We start from the raw sequence: 20528 nt of genomic DNA, 5'->3' as shown, positions 1-20528 counted from the left end.
CTATCGATTTCACCCCTGGCATCGGCACGCCACCCCTAGGTTCATCTCTAGTGAGCCTGGTTTTATCTCCTTCCCCCTTCGAACCTAGTTTAAAGCCCTCTCAATGAGCCCTGCCAATTCATGAGCCATGATCCTTTTCCCCCTGTGAGACAGCTGGACTCCGTCTGCCGCCAGCAGGCCCTGTGCCGTGTAAACCTCCCCGTGATCAAAAAAGCCAAAATTCCTGCGATGGCACCAGCCCCTGAGCCACGTGTTGATCAGGTGTGTTTTCCTTCTATCCCTTTTTCTTGTGTAGGAAAGGCAGAAATGGCGGAGGATAGGAAATGTATTTCACCTTTGTCCTTTACCTAGTTCCTTCCCACAGGCAGGTTCTTCACAGACTGAGGATTTTCCTGTTGTGAATTTCCAAGCTTTATAGGGTTTTTTTGTACCAATTAATCTGTAAAAATAGTACAGACCGTGAGCTGTTTGACCTTTCCGGACCTCAAAATTATTTCTACATCAAGAATGAAAAATTATTCTGCTTAACTATGTGAATACAAGTTTCAGAAGAAACAAAAAAAGTGTTCCAATTTACATGAAAAATCTGAATGTTACTGCAACTAGATATAAACAGTGTTAAAAAAGCTTTTTTAGTCTGTTGTTAACTGCTGCTGAGCAAGTGTCAGACTAGTTCCGCTGTCATCTAGGGCAGCGCTTAAAAGCACAGAAAACATAACTGGGAAAAGATGGCTGAGAAGTTGAGATGCGTCACTGACTAAGCAGTGCGATTCCTACATCATTCATAAGGAGTGTTTTTCTTTATCAGATTGGGATTGCCTATCGTAGGGACATGAGAAAATCATCGCCAACAAACTGAATGAACCTTGAAGAGTTGGAGGAGCACCGAGACAGAAAACGACAAATAAGCACTAGAACGCGCAGTCATGCTGACTGTCTGACACCAGTCACAGAAGGGCGTTCTGTCTTACACAGGGGCTTCTCCATCCCCCATAGATCTGCAAGTGGACTGGACATTTGGGCTAAATGGGATATCCTGTCCCCCCAGGCATTCACCTTGCTGACAGAGGTTTGCTAGTCTGTGAAAGCAGCCACAATGTGCAAGACCAAACGCTCAATGTGCAAGACCAAACGCTCAATGAAACCCTAAATCCTGTTGTATCCTTGTCACAGCTTGCCATACAGGTCCACTCTATCCCTTTTGAGAAGACAAACCCGAGCACTGTGCAGAGTTTTCAAAAGAAGGGGATGCCATAGTTTTAGAGAGCGTCACAATGACTTTTTCTGTTTACTCCTTTTTTTGACATTGTTTGCTTTTTTGGAACACTGTACATTGAAATGCTGCTTTCTTAGAAGCAGCATTTATTGTAATGTGAATAGCTTTATCTGCTGCAGTCCCATAATCTCATCCCTGAATAATAACAGTCAGCTCAGAACTCATCATTGCATACATAAAGTTCAAATATTTTCCTCTTATTACTTTACATTACGTACTATTATTTTCATCAGCCATTTTATCACCCAGTCACTCAGTGGGTTTTTTGTCCTCTTATAATTACTCACAGTTGGTCCTTTTCTTTACTACACTCCCATAATTTTGGTTTAACAGCAAACCATTTCTTCTCACTTATTCAACTTCCTTTCCAGGGTATTTAAGAATAATCAACATGGGTTCAAACAGAGATTCCGGTGGGACTCCAGTGTTGACCTTCTTCCACAGAAAACCCACTATTTATTTCTAGGTAGTAAACTGATATTTTAATAATTAAGAACATAGAAATAACACCAGTGTTTATAGAAGTTAAACACCCTCTATGACAGGAGAATATCACCATATTTCTCGAGATTTTCACACAAGTATCAGCAAGTTATACTTTTAAGTGTTACTCATAACATGCATCTCTGTAGGCTGTACCTACCCTGTAGCTTGTGTCTTTTATATTTCAGAATAAAAAACAATCCTAAACAGCCTCCAAGGAGGGAACTTGTGTTTTGCTTCCATGATTGTTAGAAATTATAAAAAAATCACAATTCACTTTAGTTATCTCTACTGACTGTGAGGAACAGTTAAGTACAATGGCGTATTAGTCCAGAAAATACTTACATGTTTAACTTGCATTAACAGTCCCAATGACTTCATCTGATTCCTGTTGCGGGACTGAATACCAAATGGGCTCATCAGGCATATGATTAAAGATGCATATTTGGCTTTAAGTCCCGCCCGCAACAGGAACCAAATGAAGTCATTGGGATTGTTAATGTAAATTAAGCATTACACTATAGTGGCACTGCTAAGGTGAGTAAAGATTAAACTGTTTGTAAAATCAGGAGAGGAATAATTTCTACAACTTAAGCTTTAGCTTAGCTTTAACATAAAGAAAGTTTTTGAAAAGAAAGGGAAACAAAACAATAAATGATGCTGAGCACCAAAAGCAGATTTCTATGTGAAAATTGACACATCTGTTTTATTTTGCTTATGGAAGAGTGACAGAAATCGTGGAGAAAACAGTAAGATGGTGGAGAATGAATGCATGGAGAATGAATAAAAGCACAGCACGCCAGTGCTAAGAGAAAGGTTTCATTCTGTCTAGCATTCACCTGTTTAATTTCTTCTACTGCAGTTAGCTCTTGTTACAATGTCTTGTAAAACTTGTAATGGCAGAACAATGGCAAAGTATACTTTGAGTATGCCCAGCTTGTTTGATCTTGAACTTAGGTGTTTGAGCAATTATTTCACTAGACTACAAGGCATATATGTGAGAAATATTTCTCATTCATCCTAATTGAGTGGTAACAATGTTAAGCATGAAAATCTTCCTACTGTTTTCCAAATATGTTCCTCTCATGAACTCTGAAGCAATTTTTGAGTAAAGCGATGATGACTTGGTCGTCCCCTGACATCTATAATACTGTTTAAATGGCAACTTTTGAAGCAAGGACTGACATAATCAAGTCTTGTCTATAAACCATCTTTACTATCAATGCTTTCAATAATGGATTTTTTCAAACAAGGCAACTTCACTCATAAACTAGGAAAAAAATCTTACTTTTGCTGTTATGTGAAATTAATGGAATATGATTTATTTAAAGCAGTTACTCATTTATTCTGCTTTGCAGCAAATCACTTGGGAGTGTTTGCTGCTTTTAATTTGCCAGGGTTTTTCTCTTCTGCAAATCAAATTAGTAACCAAGTCTCTTGTTAGGCAGAATTCTAGGGAAACTGAAGTTCATGGGCAGTTAGGCAGAGATGCCCTAAGCTTTTGTTTCTGCTGGGGTTTGCTGCTTGCTAACAAGATGCCATCAGAGGACAAGAGTGCCTAAGGCTTCTGATGTGACACAAGTGAGAGTTATTGGGGCTACAAAGCTCACTGAGCATCCAAACATTGTGCTTTACGAGCATATTTGAATCTCAGCCATGCAGTTTTATTCCTTTGACTGTTTCTTGTTATGCAGCTGTACTAAAATATCAGCAACACCAAAATCTTTCTCTGATATGGATCATAAAGTGCCCATACTGGTCTTTCTATATGGAGAGTTTGTCAGCATTTCTGAAGACAAAACTTGTTTTTTCTCTCTCACAATGATCCTGTAAATTCTTTGTAATTCACTGTAAACACTTGAGTAGTCCTCAATGACTAAGGCTGACTAGTATACACAGGAGCTGTAAGATCTGACACCAGTTTTACAAGAGACCACTTCTCTAAGTGGACCCAGCCTGATTGTAGTCTTTGGAGGGATGGGGTTATGGTATGCATATGTTACATGATGCTACACTAAAGGTAGTTACCAAGAGTGTTCTGAGATAGAAGTACATCAACATGAAAAAAAACCCTCAGAGTAACCACTCCACTTCTGCAGAGTTCTCACAGAAATGTCTTTTTTTTTTTCTATATAAAACATGTATTTATGCTGTGTAGTAAATCAGAATGACATGATACAATTTTCATTTCTTCCCTGTTCAACTATGCCATGCTATTCCTCAGACTTCAACTGTTCATTCCAGGATTGTGGGCCAGAGAGGGAGACTATATTACCTGAACAGCTACAGGAACATCTTTTTTCTTGCAGTCTTGGAGATCTGGGCTGCAAGGATTAGGTGCTGAAGACCTTTCTCCACCTAAAGAATTAGGAGATTTTCCCAGAGTGAATGAATGCAACTGTAGAGCTCAGCTGACTTCTGCAGAGCGGCACTCATTGAGATACAGCAAAACCCTTTAACATGACACAGTCTGTTTCCTTTTATGGATTATTAAAAGTAATTTACAGATTATGTGGATAGGCAATTCATAGCTAGTACTTCAGTTTAGCATTTCATTTACAATCACATTTGTAAGAAGTGTCATGGGTATGTTTGCCATTTCAGAGAAGGAATACTAGACTTAAGCACAAACCTAGTGCGTAGTGAGTGCACAGACTCAGCACAACAGAGATATACCTTAGTAATTTGGGAAAATACTTATTTCTTCCATTTATCTTGAAACCTTGTCACATCAAATTACAAAATCCACCTGAACCAAGTGACAAAAGTCTAAATTAAAGCACAATTTCTAGCTTTTCTTTCTCCACATAAAAGCAATTTGCTATCCTGCAGTTTTGGGGGAAAGGGGGGCTTTTGGAGGTTATTGTTTGGGTCTTGTGTAACCTAGTAATCATTAAGTTTTACAATATTCTCTGTTATTCTCTGTAGGCAACTTTATTTCACTCTTCTAGAACTCCACAGTTCCTCTGTGGGCTATCTCTATATCCGCTCTTTGGAGAAATTTGCTTTGATCTTTAAACATCTTTTGATATCAGCTACTTCAGCTTATGGAAGACCTTTCTTCTTTCCCTGTTAAAGAACTGCTTTCTTTCCATTCCTTATCTGTGGACTAGATTTCCCATGGCCCTTTTGAAATTAAGGTTCCCAAAGTAATTCTGGGATCTATTTTAATAGTAAATACAGTTCACTGTATATGAGTAAATAAGATCAGAAGTTTGATTGATCTATTTTTAAGTCAGAAGAAAGGCTTAATTAAACTGATTAATGGATATCTTGTTCCAAGAGTGGTCAATAAAACCATAAATGAGAACACAGTGGATAAATGTCAGATCCTGTATAATGCAGAGTATAGATTTCTGATATCATATATGACTGCTACTCGAAGCAACTCATTGCAGAACTCACAAAAAGAGAAAAAAAAAAACGATTTAGTTCTGAACAAGGGCAGGATTTGGTTCAAAATATCTCAATCAAATAGTGACTTTGTAACGGTGACCTATATCTTTACAGTATAAAAGAGATACAGTATTAACTATTAATAATACTATTGCTTACCTGCAATCAGCAGCGGTATATAAATATGTGAATCTTGTGAAAAAAGGAAATGAAAAAGAGCAGCTGAAAGGGTAAAATACAGCATGGAAAACAGCTAAAGGCACTGCACTAGCCAATCAGAATAAAAATAACATCACAACAAAAGCACATCTAAAAGGTCCCCGCTCTGAAAAAAGGGCCATCTTATTTACAGGATGTACCATAATTAAATAAAACTGGAGGCTTTTACAGCAAAAATACATTAAAGACATGGAAGTTAGGAGTAAATTAGACCAGGAGAAGCATTACCTTTCATAACATAAATGTGAAAGTGTTAATGATGCAAGACAAAGAAAAGATTTGAGGGATGTAAATACCCCAAAGCTATGACTAATTTTACAGACTTATTCTAAGAGTGGAATCTGGCAAACAGCTGTATGGCTTTGCAATCCTGTGCCAAAGATCCACAATTTCAGGGTCAATAGATCCTGTAGGTACAAAAAGCATGCTGTGGGAAGAAAAAGCCATCACAGAAAATTTGAGGATCCCAATGCCTTGATGTTCATAGCAGAGAAGCCTAAGGAAAGCTGATACCGCAGCCTTTCTTTATAGGAGATAAATCTGAGGAATCATTTCAGCTAGACACGTTAGTAGATCATTTTCAAAAACAGACCAATAAATTGAATATTAATAAATCACACAGATCTTGTGATATTTGTTCAATATTTCAATATGAAATTGCCAACACGTAAACTATATTAGTTATCCTTTAAATCAGCTTTACTGCCAGAGGAAAGGAAGATCGCTGGTGGAATTTCAGCTTCCTAGAGAAATCTAGGTTATTCTGCAACAATGTGCAAAGAAAATTGATAAATTCTCTAATACAGACTTGAAATAGTACTTTCAAAAGGAACTAGAGATAGAGAAAAGGGTGATGAGGCTAACCATTGAGTGGCTTCTATATAAGAACTTATAGGTAGCTATATATTATCCACTTGAAAAAGGGATGGCTCGGAGAGAATATGATAGAGAGCTGTAGGCTTATGTAGGCTCTGAATGAAGTGAAAAAAAATTCTATTCACTTTTTCCTACCAAAACACCTGAACTAGGTGACTCGTGCTTAAATTATCAAGCAACAGATTTAAGACAAGCAAAAGAAAATAACAATTGTAAAACTACATAACTTTGCCATGGCATTTAGCGGTAGCCAAAATGTATTGAGAAATAATTAAAGAAGTAATAAAAGAACACCCATCAAAGGTTAGAGTATATGATTGTGGGAGAAAATAATATAATAAAACATAAATTATTGATTTTTTTAAAAAACATGGAGGAAATACTAGAGGATCATGCATCTACTCTACCTTTATTTTCTATATGCTTTCCCTATGCATCTGTGATTGGCCACTGTCAGAGATGGGATACAGTGATGGATTCCAATGCAACTGCTATTGCTACATTTCTAATGCTATAGCACTTTGGCAGAAGAGGATATTAAGGCAATCAAATCAGGTTCAGATAAACCAGGATGGTTAAATATTCATATCATACAATTTTAGCTATATTTTGAAGTTGCAATGCATTTGTCTAAAACTGAAATAATTCCATTAGCATTTTTAATAAATATAATCATGGCTATGATTATGATTTTTAAAAGGTGGGAGGCGGGTTTTTTTTTTGGGGGGAGGTTTGGTTTTTTTTTAAACAAGGCAACTACTGTTCACATCATTTAAATTTAGATGTTTGCATTTAGTTTGTCATATTACGTATTGAAACCTAGAGTAGTGCAAACAAATTGGGCAAAATCTGAGGGAGAGATTATATAACATTCAGACAAGATACAGGGTTCAAGGGTTCATGGCATAGTTACTTTAGAATATCATTCAGATGTGAATTTGCACATGATAATCATTATTTGTTTTGACATTTGCCAGTGCTGTGCCTGACTATTACTTGCTTAGAAGGCTAGTTTTATGTAATTTTTATTCTCATCATTTATTTCTTCTGGCATTCCTTTGCCTTCAGACAGTCTTCATGTTATATATTTGAGTATTATAATCATAGAGCATTCAAACAGTATTTAAAACACACTGCAATATTCTATGACAGTATGTGTGTATATGTTTATCAAGATTTACTTTTAAATGAGATGTTTTATGAATTCTTTAATGTTAATGACATTATCTACCCTTTAAAATCTATTATAAATTTGGGTTCACTTATGTATGAGTACACATGTTTATAAACATTTGTGTGTATACATGCATATGTGAGAGACCTATATGTAGCTTTACCAAAAAACCCCATAATACAAAAGACAATGCTACGCTTCCTCAAGTCTTTTGAACATTTAACAGAGATGCATCTAATTGTATAAGATCATCAACAACAGGGAAAAGAAACATCTTCCCTTATGTTCAGTGACTGGACTTCTAGAATTGACAGCTGGCATAGCACTGTTACATAAACAACTAATTAAATAGGTGCAATCATCCCATCCAGCAACTAATGTCCTAGAGAAGTGGACCCGAAGAGGCCCTCGTACCAGTGCAGAGGCAGAGGAAACCTGCCTGGTCACCGACCGTACAGAGGGTTGCGCTGCTCCCCTCGGCTCCACTTGCCTCTTTTGTGTCACTTATGTCTTCATTCAAAATCTCAATATTTATCTGAAGTAGTTGCTGCAATGTTAAAGCAGAAGACTTTGAAGGAGCATGGGGAGACTCCGGGTGTCTCAAATTCTGTATAATTGCATTAAAAAGCACGAAGGAAGACAATCAAATACTAGACGTTGTTTGCTATGAGATACATTATTTAACTGCTTATACACTTGCTCAGGTAGGACTTGAGAAGCGTAGTGAGGTCAGCTGAAACCTCTCAAAGGCCTTACTATGCTACCATAAATCACAAAGTTGTACAGAAAAGTATCAGTCTTGTATTCTTCTTTAAAAATATTGCTCCTGACTTTACACGTAAGAGCCTAAATTCTCCCTTCAGAAATACATTCTGAAGAAGAAAGTGAGACTGAAAAGAAATATTTTCTGTAACGTGCTGTTACCACAGCTGCTCTATATGACATGTATAGTTAAAGTTGCAAGCAATACTTCTAATACTTACCTGTGTCCATTCCTTTAAAGGGAAAAGAAATATTTTTTATTTAGGTGAGGAAGCTGCAGAACTTTTTATCTTTTAACTGCTTAAGTTCTTCATAGCAGCAGACACACATTTAAGCAGTTTTTAAAAACATACAATAGATTATAAAAATTCCTTTTGTGTGTGGCATTTTGTCTGAATGCCATGACACCCCATTGAAAATCACATACCTTCTAAAAGTGTCGCAGTGCAAATGCATTACCTCTGCAATGGAGACTGCTGCCCTTTAAGAAAACAGTTTTCTTCCTTTGATAATATTTTGAGCCATGTCCTGCTGCTGTTCCTTTCAGAGTGCTGCTTTATCTTACTTTCCTGATGACCTCCTGTAGAGGTATGCTTCCTTCCCATTGACTCATGCAGCATGGAGCACGTCAGGCTCTGTAGAGTTTCTTAAATATTTCGTTGAAGGTCAGTCCTGCCATTCAGGAGAGAACAAACACATAACTTTATGCTGTGCTACACTTGCAGAAACTTGGAATGAAAAAAAAAAAAGAAACAAACCAACCACTTTCCCAGTATGATGGTGTTAATTTATAACCCTGGGATGCTATAACCTGTGCTACTAGAGGCTTGCCAACAGTAACAGCTGGATGCTCAGGCATGCATATTTCACTTATTTTACCAACCAGTACAAAGCAAAGACGCAGGCAAGTCATATGTGAAGAAAAGGCTGGTTTTTTCTGCTGCTAACACTGTGTAATTGAATTACAGGGCAGTGGTTTGGTGCGAAGCCTTGATCCCATTGAACAACGGCAAAACTCCTGTTGTTATCACTTCATCTGGGGAAATTCATGTGGAGCTTTTTGGAATAAATCACGGAGACCTAGAGGCCCAGAAAGCAAAGCCTCTCCCGCCCTTCAGTTCTCTTCCTCTTTACGCCAAAAGTCTGCACGTGGGTGAAAAACACTACTTTAGGCGGATTATTTGGAGATCCAGAAATAAACATGGCAGGACTTCAGTGCCACTATTTACCTAGAACAAACATTCATGCATATGCACACAACAGACTCATTATTTGCTTAGAAACACACTTTAGAAAGTTTTCTAAGAAAACTTAGAAAATTTGACAAAGCTATGGTATAACCTCTGAATAGCTTCAAACAACTACGGTGTTTGAAAGAAAATAAGATGCTTTGCTTTCACACATGGAATTTTCCCTCCAAGATTCATTCCCAAACTAGCAACATTTAACTTTGCATTAGAGAAATATTTAGCACATGATGCTTCACTGAGCCTTCAATAATAGGAATCCAAGAAGTGTAGCTTCCCAAAAGCGTGTAGCAAAAGCACACTATTTTATAACTTATAAAGATATAGCGAGACTTTGGATTATGACAGTAAGACTGAAGATTTTTTTAGATAATTTCATAATTTCTAAAGTATGTTCAATATATATTTTGCCCCACATACTGAATATTCAGTCTTTATGCACAAGAACTGGTGTTAACAATCACAAAAAGTGGTAGAAAAATAATTAAGAATAAAAGCACACTATTTTATAACTTATAAAGATATAGCGAGACTTTGGATTATGACAGTAAGACTGAAGATTTTTTTAGATAATTTCATAATTTCTAAAGTATGTTCAATATATATTTTGCCCCACATACTGAATATTCAGTCTTTATGCACAAGAACTGGTGTTAACAATCACAAAAAGTGGTAGAAAAATAATTAAGAATAATATCTTTTCTAAACATTTTTTCTGCAAAACAGGTAACAACCATAGAAGATGCATTGCCAACGTGGCAAATGGTTTCTTGACCACAGTGGGAAGGCTCTCTATAAATTCATTTTTAAAGTGATTCTGGAAGTCACTCTTATTTGGGCTATGAAAGTCTTCACTGCATGTCACCACGGCATTGTTTTACCTGCACGCTGTACTTGGGTTTGTTTCGTTCAAATCATTCTTCCAGGCTTTTCTACCTTCTTTTGATTTTCTTAGGCTCTACAAGCAAATACATTTTTCATTTTATTCAAATGATAAAGTGTTTTTAGTGATTTCTCAGGTCCATGTCTCTAGGACATTAGTTGCTGGATAGGATGATTGCACCTATTTAATTAGTTGTTTATGCAACAGCTCATAAGCCACTGTTACCATAGCATCTGAGACCTTTCTTTATGATCTTACAACATATGAAGATCAACATAGCAATAAGGTAGGGAAAAGTTCTTATTCTTATTTTCTACATGGAAAACAGAGAAACCACACTACTACAGCATTAAAGAAAGAAGCACAAAGCTTCCTTTCTGTGATGAGTTTTCCAGTGGTGTATTTCTACCTCTGCTTCAAGGTGCATAGATTGAGCTTGTGGTTGTCTGTCTAAGCAAGCAGACCTATTATTAGAAGCATATTATGTGTAAAAATACATTTTGATTCAGTTTAGATTAGTTTCTACCATAATCTCAATTATATATGCAACAAATACATTTACTAACCTAATAAGTATTTTTTGGCTGTAATTTAAATGTTAACAAATACAACCTAATTGCTTTAAAAAAATGTACTGTTACTGTATTTTCTGTGACTTATCAGATGAATATTATGTACATCAATCACTGTTTTAGAGTTGAAAAAAATTGCAATTTCAAGAATCACTCACATTTTAATAATACTAAATGCTGTTTCACTATGTAAGAGTCCATTGTCAAGATGCATAATATTCAGGTTTCCTTTCATTTAATAGCAGAGGCAGTGAAGAGAAAAAAAAGAGGTATAAATTTAGTACCACCGTATTTTCATTTCTATTAAATATCACACCGAGTATGGTTCACATTTATCAATTTGAGTCTGCAGCAGTTATGGGCTATGCTTTTGTGTATGTAATTTCTTTTATTAATTTTCCCACAAATCAAATTATTTGAGAAGAAAAAAGGGAAATAAAGATAATAGTTTCATAAATATCTTAAGGGCAAATCATAAATTGCATCACGAATCATTGCTATATTGTCCTTTTTCTGTGTCTTTCAGCTGGAGAAAAAGGAATCAGAAATTCTCATATAACTTTACTTTTCCTCTCATAATAAATCATAGAATAATTCAAATGGTTTCCAGCCTTCTTTCCTTATGCTTCCTTGCTGCTTTACACAGGTACTAAACATTAAGACTTTTTTTTTGTGAAAGCAGGTGCATATATTTCAAAAGCACATGCAATCACAAAAGCATTCACAAAACCAAACTCCTGTCTTTAGGAAGCAGTCATCCTTCCTTTGACAATTAAAATATTCATTTGGATTTGCAAATGTTTCTTTTTTTGTTTTCAGTTTCCCAAGTTGCTTCTGACCTGGTTCCCCTTTTCCTTTCAAAATACCATGAACAGGTCTTTTAACTGACGTAAATCAGAGACTTACTTACAAAATAATGTAAGGGGGCTGTGCCCCCTGAGTAAGAAAGAGCTGTTCTGGCAGCTAGGCACCACAGAGGTTGGGAGGGGAGTAAGGTGAAAAGCTGCACCATGCAGTGCTGATATGTGACGCTGAAGCTCAGTGGGGGTAGTATGTGCTCAGGAACAGCAACCTTTTTAGCCCCAGAAGCTGCATACCCCAGTTTTAGTCTGGCTGAGATGTACATCACATCCCTTAGACAGCCTAAGAGAAGCAGTTGTGTGAATCTCCCAGGAAAGAGGTGTACATAACCACAGGGGTTTCGTCAGCAATTACCCACTCCCTTCACTGGTCAGTGAAGTCAGCCTGCACCTTTCCTCCTGGTATGCTTACTCCTGTATTTGGGGATCTGGATTAGCTTTGCACAAGCCAACCCCACCTGGCAGTGGTGACCTAACCCCAACGAGACCCGTACTGTGAATTGCTCAAGTGCTGAATGTCAGCATCTTCTCCAGCTGTGTGTTTACATACCACCTCTGTATGTTAAGATCAAAAGACTGTATCAGCAGCTACGCTTTGTGCACCTTCAGCTAGGGAATATCCAGTGAGATCTTAAGCCTGATTATAAAAAGAGGTTGAGAAGAATGAGCTTGCCAGATGTCATGTTTCATAGTTTTTTAACTGTAGGTAGCTGAAGTCTAATGTCAGAAAGGAGGGCTGTTGTACACTTCTGAGCAGCATTACCCAACGTCTTTTCACTTCAGACTGTGCTGGGAAACTACCGGTACAAGATAAATTAATTTCATCTTGACTGCTTTGTCAATCAGTTTAAGAAGATATTAAATCACAATAGAAAAGACATTGTAATACAGTGATTATTCTCCTGGGATATCCTAAAGCATGAAGAGCAGCCAAGAGTTTCATATAGTACAGGACAGTAATTATCTCATGACAAGTATGCTCCCTGGAGATCACTTTAGAGCTATTTTAAAGATATTGTGGAGAAAAGCATGTATATACATTGTACTAGAAGAAGACAAAGATGACAGTCTTTACAGTCACAAAAATGAGCTGTAGCTGACTGTGAGGTACACACTGATTAATTTAAAGTGTTAACAGCCAATTGAACACCTCTTCAGTTGAAGCATATTTATAACAGAGTGTAACAACCGGTTAATCACACTTTGAAGCTGTAGCACAAAAAAAGAAGTTGGAAAACAATACTCTTCTTTCTTCAGCCATTTAGCTTGATATTAAGCACTTCCTTTGTGTTTTTGCCTCTTAAAGGTACTTTAAAAAATGCAAGACCATTCTTCCATTTTTTTAAAAAACACTGCATTTGACACAAATGTGGAATATTGCTAAAGAAGGATTGTTGAAGCTATAGTTTGAGCTCTGGGGAATGTCAGTGACTGACCTAAATTGAAATCAGTTTACAACTCCTACAATAAGATATTCAACAATTTTGCCATATGCCTCATTCCCATCTTGCAGTACACATTTGCTTACACAGTTCTAACACTTGACTATTTTAATATCTCTGGAAAACTGCATATGATTAGTGTTTCTCCTCTTCTCTTCACACAAGGACAACAACTAAAGTATTTTTTCTTTAGCCTAAAAATTTCCCTTACACCCAACATACTTTTTCTCTGTTTCTATCAAAACAAACTATGTCATAAAGATAGCATGTGTGCTTGAGTGTATTAGGAATTTTTCCCCTGAACTGTCTATGCTTTCCTTGAAAATGTGACCTTCACATTTTCATGTGAAAGGTCATCCAGTCAAGTATACAGAAAACTGAATTGCTGTATGCATAAATATTTGCTTACAAACTTTTTGTGTAAAAAAAAAAATAATCTTTAAGTTACCATGATAGTTGAAAAACAAGCAAATTAATTCAATTATAAAATGCAAGTATTGATAGGTCAGTGCTAAACAGCCTTAAAAGTAAGTTCTATAACTTGATGTTTAGAAAAATATTACTGCAGAATACATCCATGTCTGCAGATTTAAGACAGGATATTATCTTTATTTTTATCAAGAATCATATGAAGGCAAGGTTAGTAGCAAATACCTGTGGATGCACTATGAACTCTTCATGTATAACAAAGTCAGGGGGATCAAAGAACTAGTGCTGCAATATTGATTACTCTTTTGCATAGCACGAAAATGGAAAAATGGTAATAACATATTTACGTTTTTTTGTAATGTCCCCCTAGGGCATATGCTGATATTGAAACAGGACAGCAAAAAAAAAGGGAACATGATTTTGAGGATATTATTTACAAATAGGTATTATGAAGTGCCAGTCTATTTGTATGTCCCTCTTTTTCTTTTTCCCTAGCAATCTCACTAAGATATAAGAATGGAAAGGAAAGGCATTACTTCATTGTCAGTATTCTTGTCACATCCTTTAATAAAGGACTAAAATGTATATTCATTTTTAAAGAGCTCAAGGACTCCTTAACAGAAATAGAAGACCTCTCACAAAGGAAGGAGTCAGAAATTCATGCAGAAAAAGGTGAAATTCATCCCTGGAAAAGGGCCAGCACATAGTCCATGTCCCATTTAGGTCTTAATTTGACAACTTCATTGACTCTCATGCAATCCTGTGCCCAATGTCTGCTCCCAGGATGAATTTCACACAGGATAATAGAATATAGAACAAAGGCCAAAGAAAGCATTAAGAGCTGTAGTGTTTACAGGACATATATAAAGTATATTCTGCCTAGACATAAGCAAATTTTGAAGCAGCATCAGCAGATGCAGCTATGGGTTAAGGATCCAAATGAACCACCAGTGTTTTTTTTATTTCCTAAACTTAACTGAAGAGGAGGGACTTGCTGTGCCCTGTGCTATTCTCTTAACACTTATTATTCCCTCTTTAGTATTCTCTTCTTCAGCTCTCCGGAAACACATCAGGCATTATACCCTATCTCCCCTACAACATGTCCCCTGTGTCTTTGCAAAATAAAGCTCTGCTTACAAAAGGCTAAAGATCACTTCCAACAGACGACTCGCAATCACCAGAGTTTCAACTGCTATACAGTTTAACCTTTAGTTAAAGACCAATCTGTGAGAAGAGGCATTACATTTTTTTTTTCAAATCCCCTGGGTAGTTTCTGAAGACAAATTCCACTGTTCCTGTGTAAGTAGAAAGCAAGAACCAGAAAATGCTAGTTTTAGGAAACAGAATACTTTCTAACAGAATTGGAGCTATTTAGCAAGCAGCACAAAAATGGGTTTTGTGTTAATAAAACTGGTATGTTCACAATCCATGTATTTTAATTGAAATTATTATTTTTTTTTTTTTTAACTGAGTGGGATGAAGCTTTTAAAAGCCTCTTAGCTTTACCAGTGGTGGTGTTTCATTTTACCACTGTTTGTAATTATCTATTTACACTAACATAACAAATGTGGTGCCTCCAGCAGAAAGCTAAAGGTTGATGAGAAACAGAATGAAAGAGCACCTAAATGTTAGACTAGTCAGCAAGATTTTCAAGTTCGTTAAAATTAATACAAGCTATCATTAGAGTACTCTACAGTTCAGTGCTTCACAAATAGGAAAACCAAAGCAGCAATGCTTTTTGTACCTTTCAGCTTGATTTGTATGTTGTTTTATCTTCCTTTAACAAATCAGGGTACAGAACGGCTCATAAAGCTTTAAGTATAGCCAAGCAGTATAGTAATTCGCTACGTGCATCCTGAGCCACTTGCAACTTGAATGCATCCATAATGATTGAAAAATATATTCTAATTACAGAAAACACAACAACCAAGAACAAAGAATTATCTCTCTCAGTGTTCTAGGGTGAAAATGGTACCTCTTCTATACTTTGCCTGCTTCATTCACTGATGCAGTTGTCTTGTCAGAGGAAAATAAAAGTTTCTTCCACTTCTGTCTGCTGAGTCCTACATGGCCTGAAGAGCAGTAGGGTTTCTTCCAATTGGTGGTTGTGGTTTTCTAAAATGACCTAAAATATCAAAGTACATCTTTATAATTTATGTACCAAAAAGCATGAAAAAGTTCTTCAGACTGAGTACTGAAGCTGCTTCAGAAAATGACACAGTGGGAGAATCAGTGCCAATTAATTTCAAATTTTGCAATGTTCATTCAAAACAAATGAGAGCATTAGTTGCCATATAATTTTATCAGAACAGAAGATGTCAATTCCCACAGTGCTTTAAGTCACTCACAACCTCGACCACTTGCAGTGAAGCTTTCCAGGTGTGTTAAACAATTAAAAGCCTTGGGAATACAAAAGTGGGTGAAGAAGTTCTTTGGTAGAACATTGAGTTATTCAAACATCATTTAGAAAACATTTGAAATTCTGAATGATGAATTTATTCAGAGAATCATAGGACATTTTTTAATAAAAGTTCTATATAGGAAGGCATACATCTCTTACTCAGATACCTATAGTACAATAAAAATAGGTAAAAATAACATGGAAAATTAAGTGAGGTTGAACATCTGGCTGCAATCTCAGCAGTGGTCATAAACTGTGTCTTTTTATATAACCAATTATCAATAGCTATCAAAAGCCAACTAACGACTCTTAAACAGAGAGGGAAAAGATTTGGTCCACATACATCTGAAGGTGTTATTTTAAGCACTTTAGTGATGCAAGGGTTTAACAGACAATGAAATATATAAAAAAACCTGAAAGCATATAGTTGTAAAAATGGCCATAATATTTTTAATTTTCATGTAATATTTGTAATATAGTGTGTCCAGATATTAGGACTTCTTTTTTTTAATGAAAGGTGGCACATTCTAGAACAAAGCAATGAATATGGTATTTTTTTTTCCTGAAGTGCTAGAATTAGCTAGAAGAATGAATATCATCACCTTTCTTGTACATAAAATGAAACATTTACAAGGAGAAAATGGATCAGGATCAATCCAAAATGAAATTTTTCAGCAGTATGGTAAAAGATGTTGTGTTGTTATGATGCAACCATTCATCAAGGAGGAAATGCACAAAGTCATGAAACATCCACAAAATGGAATCTAAATTTAATAACAGATTATGAGAACTGTGAGAGATTCAGCAATTCTGCTAGCATATTCCTATAAAGATCTATACTTCTCTGACAACAAGCATGCCTGAGACTCAGGGTTACAACCTTCGAGAAAAAGTCCTGCCTCCCTGGTTGAAGATGAGGGTAGGACCGGTGAGTTTATCCTGTTACTCAATTTGGGCTTATTAGTATGGAATTCTTTCTTCTCCGACCTGTAGAACAAAGATAAGCAGATGGAAAGCTATGAGGTACAAAGGTTAACAGTGAAACAAAAAAATAATGAAGAATAAAGTATGCTATTTTCATTATAATGAAGTCCATTTGGTTTCAGCTTTAGAAGGAAGTTATTTTAAGCTCTCTAGTGATGCAAGGGTTTAACAGACAATGAAAGATATATAAAAACCTGAAAGCAAATATGTGTAAAAATGGCCATAATATTTCTCTCATCAATATGCTTTAATCCTGGCCAGGATTCTGGAAAGGATTCACAATTTAAATTTAATATCACATTGGCTTATAAAACCCCTAAATTTTGCTTTTGTATAAGTAACTCTGAAAAAAACCCCAATCACTCCCAAGTTTTCTGATTTTGTATCAAAATGGAACTGGAAGCCTCTGCTCGACCTCAAACTGTCTCATCAACAGGTTTTTGTGGTCTACTCTCTGCACCACTGCTGCCCCCCCCCCCCCCCCAGCCAGTCTGGGGAATGGCCTCCTGCCACCCAGGTCCCACCCTGAACCAGGAGTGCCCATCTCCTGCGCACGCAGTACAAGGGGAAAACCTTGGCTAGACACCAGTCCCAGACCTGTCCCTCTGACCCCTGTTTGGCTGCAGTCCCTGAAAACCCCTACTTTTGTTTTGACAGGGTGCCAAAGCTGGTATGAAAACGTGCCCTGGTTATGGTTTGAAGGTTAAAGAAGCTGGAGCATTTCTTCCAGCACAGAAATACCAAACACCTCGTGGAGGTGAACGCAATGGCTGACAGGAGTTTTTGTGGAGTGCTATCACATTGAACTGTCAGGCACGAGCTTTATTCGCAAATCTTGTGAATTTGTAAGAATGCTACAGGCAAAAATCCTTCCCCTGTGCTGCATCTCCAACACCCTCTTCTCAGGAGCTTTAAAACCTAGGCTTTACTGTCTTTTCTTATTAATTTTTGAATAGCGGAGCAGGCATGGAGAATTCTGTTTGTCTACCTTGTCACTGCCCAGTAAATGAAATTCATAGACAAAATGTCACAGAGCCCAAACCCCCCGAACAACAGAGTGTTGCAATCTGCCTCTTTTCTTTTGTTTGGGAAGATGGGATTATCTGTGAATAACGACCTCTTATCCCCAGTAGTGATCAGTTCCACAAAATTTTTGCTTCAGTGTTTTCTTGAATTTGAGTATGCTGTAAACTTAGGACAAAACGCTGCCTCAACTTCATCTGACATCAGTATAGTTTTAATGAATCTGACCCTCTAATTCCTAGCTCTCAAAACCACCAGCATTGGTGTAATGAACTGACACATTGTTTAGCATACATTTTTTAAATCTCATTTAATTTTATAGCAGATTTTTTGTCTTAAAACCTTACCATTTTATTGAGCAATTAAACTGTGTTCTCAGTCAGGGGGAAAAATGATCATAAAATAGCAATAAGCTAAGCAGTAATTTCTAGACAGAAGTTGCATTTTTATTTCCTCCATCATAATAGGAACAAGTATTTGTTTTGTAAAATAAGATGCAGTGTCTTCTAAAAAGCTGAAAATGACAATTGCTTTTTTTCCCTTTTTTTTTTCTTAAGTGAGATTAAGGTTAGAGTGCTTGGAATAACAAACTGCATCTGCTGTACTGGCCTTATCAGATCAATCAGTCAAATGAAATGAAGAACAGTTGGTGGAATCTTCTTCTACAACCATTTTGCTGACTGATGGCTGCTTTCAAAGCACCACACATCTGTTTCCAGAAAGCACCTCTGCTTTAACGTGAACGTTTTAAAGGTAACCTTGTTGCTGCCAGCAAACTAGTGAAATCCTTTAGCTGTTGTAAACAGTTCTGATTTTAAAGAAAGGTGACTGGAGACCTCTTTGTGATGGTGGAATGACTACCAGTGAATTTTAAAGATGATGCTTAAAAGTGTAAAACATTATGCACAGTACCTAACTATGTCTTCAAGTACAATAATCACAAAATTAAGTTTTAACAAATGGGAATTTGAAAAACATTGCTATTTGTAAGACAATATCAATGTTTTTTATTTCACTTATCAGCTCCATTATTAAGTTGCTCTGGTAGATTCTAAAGTATGTTTCTATCTTCCATAAGGAAGGAAGGAAAAATGTACACTTAAAGTAATTACACAAAACTGCCTAAAATATTGACCCCCCCCAATATGTATTTAGTTTGAAGGAAATATTAAACCACAAAACTATACACTGCTAATCTATGGAGAAATTCTCCTTTCTTTTTCCACTACTAATTAAATGTCATTGGAAGAACAAAAGAATTCAACAATGTGTCTTTCAGAAAACACCTTATTAAAATACCTCTATATTATGAATACCTACCTACTTAGTCACTTTCACTTTCAGTCAACACGAATACCTTAAAAATAATTTGGATAGAGACAACTTAGCTTAATCTGCATATTAAATATTAAAACATTAAAAGTTACGGAGCCTCATAAAAAGGAAAAATAAGCTGCTCTACTCTTCATCCGCATAGCAACACAGTAGACAGAAGCATATGACAGGTTGTTTTAAGACTCAGTAACAACTAACAGGTTTATGAACAAGCAGAAACATTGGCTAAGGCCTGAATGTTAGAAGACATGTGCTTCAGTATCCAGAAGAATCCTGGCACCAATAGCATAATAATAATAGTAAGCCAAATTCTTTAACCTTTATGAAGATCTTAAGTAAATTAATTATTATTTAAATAATGCAAGTTTCCGTAGGATTATAATCTTAGTCCTTTCTAAAGTAAAAATCCTACTGATTTCAGTTCCTATCTGAGAAGCAAAGGCACAGAAGCTGCTGCACCACTTGAAAGACATTCTTACACAGAAATGCAATCATTCTTCTGAAGGGTGATGAGCAGAAGTCACAAGGAGGTGCTTTTATTCATTATTATCCTCTAGTTTACAACAGATTGAAAACTTTCCGACTACCTAAACAGTTTCTATCAGTGGATATTGATTTTATTAAATCGAAACATATCAGCAGAATCTATCAACATCACTGACATTTAGGAAAAAAAGTTCTCAAGAATTTTCTTTGCAGTAAAATGATGTCCTTCATTTTGAATATTACATTCAATCATGAAATAAAAATATTTTACTATACTGTACTCAAAACGAGCATAATGTAGTTGCAACAGTGCAATTGTTTGAACTGTTCCAATAACATTAAAACTAAGCACTTAAATCTCAAAAACAGTTTGTTTCCAGAATATATTAAAAATACAAAGCAATAATACTTTTGGAAGGACCTTTTTAAATATCTTTCCTGAGAGATTTTGGCTGCATGTTTCAATTTAGGAAGAAAATTAATTTCAAAATAATTATACTTATTTCTGATGAAACAGTCGTTCCAAATTTTCACCAGTCTTGACTGGAGTCACACTCCAGTTCATGCTTCATCTCTTTTACAGTGCACTGTACTGCACTGTGTGGAAAACTGAAGAGTTATAACACTGAACTCTAATGGCTCTTAGATCAATAAAGCACTGTGACATGCTGTACTCCCAG

Source organism: Aptenodytes forsteri, unplaced genomic scaffold (genome assembly GCF_000699145.1).
Source record: "Aptenodytes forsteri isolate BGI_AS27 unplaced genomic scaffold, ASM69914v1 Scaffold13, whole genome shotgun sequence".
Lineage (NCBI taxonomy): Eukaryota > Metazoa > Chordata > Aves > Sphenisciformes > Spheniscidae > Aptenodytes > Aptenodytes forsteri.
Note: the sequence above shows the minus strand (reverse complement) of the source record.